This window comes from Ailuropoda melanoleuca, chromosome 2, assembly GCF_002007445.2.
Source record: "Ailuropoda melanoleuca isolate Jingjing chromosome 2, ASM200744v2, whole genome shotgun sequence".
In the NCBI taxonomy this organism is placed as follows: Eukaryota; Metazoa; Chordata; class Mammalia; order Carnivora; family Ursidae; genus Ailuropoda; species Ailuropoda melanoleuca.
Window position 1 is genome coordinate 87370534 of NC_048219.1, and position 3868 is coordinate 87374401.

The window sequence follows — 3868 nt, forward strand, 5'->3', positions numbered from 1 at the left end:
TGTTCTCTAACATTCAGCCAGTGTTCATATTTCCTGGATTGCTCAAAACTGCTAAAACAGTGTCCACACATTGCATTTGGTTGCTGGGTCTCTAAAGCCCCCTTTTATTCCAAAAGAGCACTCTCTCTTTTTATGCTATTAACTTGCTGAAAGCTTCACATTTTATTTTATTTTATTTTTTAAGATTTTATTTATTTATTTGACAGAGACAGCCAGCGAGAGAGGAAACACAAGCAGGGGGAGTGGGAGAGGAAGAAGCAGGCTCATAGCAGAGGAGCCTGATGTGGGGCTTGATCCTATAACACCGGGATCACGCCCTGAGCCGAAGGCAGACGCTTAACCGCTGTGCCACCCAGGCGCCCCAAAAGCTTCACATTTTAAAACAATTACATATGTCAGTTCACCTCCAGTACTTACTTGTTTTCCCCATGTGCAGAGTATCATGATCACAGCTAACAGTGTTCACAATCGTTCTCTAACAACACCCAGTGCATCTTGAATTGTCCTTTGTAGTTCCCAAAAAGCTTATAATTCATTTCTATGAAGATTATAATCACATCTGAAGAATGGTTATCTAGTCTTTGCATTAAGGAAAGTCTCCCTTCTTAATAATTTCTTCATGACATTGGCTTGTGGAAGACCTGGGCCATTTGCTGACTGCTCCTTCTTAAATCTCAAGTCATATTTAAAATCTCGGGAACTCAGTCTTGGGCATTTAAATGGGGGGCAGCACAGTGATGGCACCCACCCTGCTTCACGCTCCCCTCCCCCCGCCCACCAAATCTACATTCTGTGGAGACCTGTAGCACTCTTTCTGTTTGGATTTCTTGGGCCTTGTCCTTTGGCTTTAGGGCAGATGTGGATGGGGAGTTTCTGTTTTCCCTATGACAGGTGACTTTGGCTCTCAGTGTGAGTACTCTCCGTTGGGTACTCTGAGGCCCTTTCCCTCTTAATAGAGTCCCCACAGTGAGAAAAGTCTCATCTACCTGCAGGGGGCTGAAGGCTTCAGTTCTCAACTGGGGACTGGGACAGCCTGTTGCTGATTTGCCTCTGGGTACTGTTTTTTTTGGGGGGGGGCACTGGTTAAGAACGGGCAGCTCTTATGTCCCCGCAGCATGCCTTCCTTATCTCCACTCACCCCTGGTGAACTGGGAGGCTATGGAAGGGTACTTCTCCCAGGCGCCCCGTTACCTCTCTTCTCTCTCCCCAGCTCTGCCCTGCAATTCGACTCTTCTCTAGGAAGAGCACTCAGCTGACCAGGAATATGGCCCCAGGGCTCCTGACAATGAGGGATGAGGTGAGTCCTGAAATTTTTGCTAGCTTTCACAGGATGGACTTATAGCCTTTCCCTGTCCTGGAGCTGCCCTGGTGGTGTTAGGTCATATCTAGCCCTGATTTGGGGTGTGTGGCCCATCTTACCCAGAGCCTCTTCTCAGACTCCTCTGTTCTATTCATGACTTAGACATTCACCAAGTAGTGAACTGTAATCAGCACAGTTAAAATACAAATACAGACGTTCATGCTTATGTGCCCAGTGATTCCCAAGGCCTAAAAAAGTGAAGGAAGGCTTTCAGGAGAACGCTCTTTACAGAGCTGCCTGAGCTGCCCCTGATGGGAAGTTGAAGACGTCCAGTGGGAGTGTGATAGGAAGTCTAGTGCACCTCAGGAACCGGGTGACTGGCAGGCTGTCCCTCACCATTTGGGAAGCTTAGAGCAGCCAGTAGCCTTTGGTCACATCAGTTTTCTCTGTGTAGTGGTGAAGGTGCGGACCTGTTGTCTGCTTGTGACTCGTGGATACATTTAGTTTGGCCAGTCCTGTGCTATGTATATATATTTTTGTAAAGATTTTATTTATTTTACTTGAGACAGAGTGAGAGCGAGAGAAAGTACAGAAGCAGGGAGAGGCAGACCCCTGCTGAGCAGAGAGTCCAGCATGGGCCTCGAAGGCAGATGCTTAACCGAATGAGCCACCCAGGTGCCCCTGTACTTTATATTTAAATGAGTTTTCCACACTTAAAAATTGGAAGATTATATCTGAAGGTCTGAATTGCCAACTTCTCTGAGAATAGGTCATTCACCCCTCTCCAGAGTCTACACTCTTGGCAGATGACAAGTAGCTAAAGCCAAACAGTGTCTCACAGTGTAGTCGTACTCCCTTTCGCCCCCGACCCCAAGGCTGAGGATTGTGACTGACTCACTCCTTACCTTCCTGGCCCTTGCAGGCTTTGCCTTCACCTATTCTGAGCCTGGACGGGCAGTTCAGCTAGAATCTGGAAAGCTAGGCTGAGTATTGTGGGCTTGAACTTGGATAAGCTAGATTTTGAAGGATTTTGAGAAGGATTTTGCCATGTTGAAATCAAGGATTGGGAAATAAATAGTATAGTTAATCCTTGAACAACATGGATTTGAACTGTGTGGGTCCATTTATGTGTGGATTTTTTTCAGTAAATATGGGACAGTACTATAAATGTATTTTCTCTTCCTTATGAATTTCTTAATACTTTTTTTTCCTCTAGCTTACTTTATTGTGAGAGTACAGTATGTAATACACAACATACAAAATATATGTTCACTGACTGTTTATGTTGTCAGTGAGGCTTCTGGTTAATTGTAGGCTGTTAAGTTTCTGGGGAGTGAAAACTTATACACAGATTTTTGACTGTATGGTGGGTCGGCACCCCTAACCCCCGTGTTGATCAAAGGTCAACTGTAACTGAGCGAACGAATATATGTCTGAAAGGAAAGATTTTCTAATCCCTAAAATTAGGCAGCATGTGAATTTGACAATAATTGGATAAAATTAACATTTACTAACCACCTAAATAGATACCAACTGGGATACTTTTGTGTTGAGTATATCAGTCACACAAAATAGTGTCAGTTGTATTCAGTTTTTCATTGCCTGTGATATCAAGTTAGAATTTTTTTTTGCAAGAAGATCTGAACTTGATCTTAATACTGGGGTCATATGATGGATATTTGCCTCCTACTGTACAAGTTAAAAATGATTGGTTATCAGAACCATTGAGAGCTGTGTGTCCCTCAGTTGTCAAGTATTTTATACCTTGTACTACATAAACATTTTCCCTCCGAGTGTTACTTGAGAGAGAGAACTTTTTTATGTCTCACTTTACCATTTATGATGTTAATAGAGAAGCATTCTGGGCCAAAATGGAATGTAGCACTGGCTCAATTTTTCTGTCCCTACTCTGCCACTTCCTGTGGGATTCTTAGCACACCCTGTATAGCTCATCCTGTCTGATCAGTATCTCTCAATATACATTTCTTTTTCTTTTATTCATTTCCTTGTGAAAATGATGTGAGGGCATAAGTATCTGAAGGGCTTAGTTTTTTAAGATGAAGTTTCCATACCTGGAAGAGTGTTAGGCATCCAAACCTACTTGTTTCATAAAGGGACTGCAGTCTGAACTTTTTTTTGTTTTTGTTTTTTAGAGGAGGGGCAGAGGGAGAGGGAGAGAGAGAATCTTAAGCAGGCTCCATGCCCACCATGAAGCCCAGTGTGGGGCTTAATCCCACAACCCTGAGATCATGACCCGAACTGAAATCAAGAGTTAGATGCTTAACCAACTGAGGCACCCAGGCACTCCAAATAATCTTAACTTTTTTTGAAAGAATGAAAGAACAAAAGTGTTTCTTTGTTTCGCTCTTTGTTATTTGAGGCATAGAAATTACATGTTTTGGGGTTCTTTAAATTGCATTTCCATATACTTTGCTATATATATATATTTTTTTTTTTACTTTGGTATATATCTGATCTGAATTATATAAAATCTTTGGACCTATATTTTAATTGAATACATTGTTGACCATATATACACATGGTCTTTAGGCATGTCTAAGGAGTTTG